Source organism: Lupinus angustifolius, chromosome LG13 (assembly GCF_001865875.1).
Source record: "Lupinus angustifolius cultivar Tanjil chromosome LG13, LupAngTanjil_v1.0, whole genome shotgun sequence".
Lineage (NCBI taxonomy): Eukaryota > Viridiplantae > Streptophyta > Magnoliopsida > Fabales > Fabaceae > Lupinus > Lupinus angustifolius.
Genome location: NC_032021.1, coordinates 13,425,408 through 13,425,689, shown reverse-complemented (window position 1 = coordinate 13,425,689; position 282 = coordinate 13,425,408).

Below are 282 nucleotides of genomic sequence, written 5' to 3'. Positions count from 1 at the left end.
CAATTGCATAGTCGCTGGCATCGCACATAAGTTCAAAATTTAACTGCCAATCAGGTGCGACTATCACAGGAGCAGAAACAAGTTTTTGTTTAAGCATTTCAAAAGCGTTTAGACACTCAGCATCAAAATGAAAAGTGATGTCTTTATTTAATAAATTACTGAGTGGTTTTGCAATTTTCGAAAAATCTTTTATGAAACGCCTATAAAAACCTGCATGACCAAGGAAACTCCTTATTCCTTTCACATTTGTTGGCGGAGGCAGTTCTGCAATCACTTCCACTT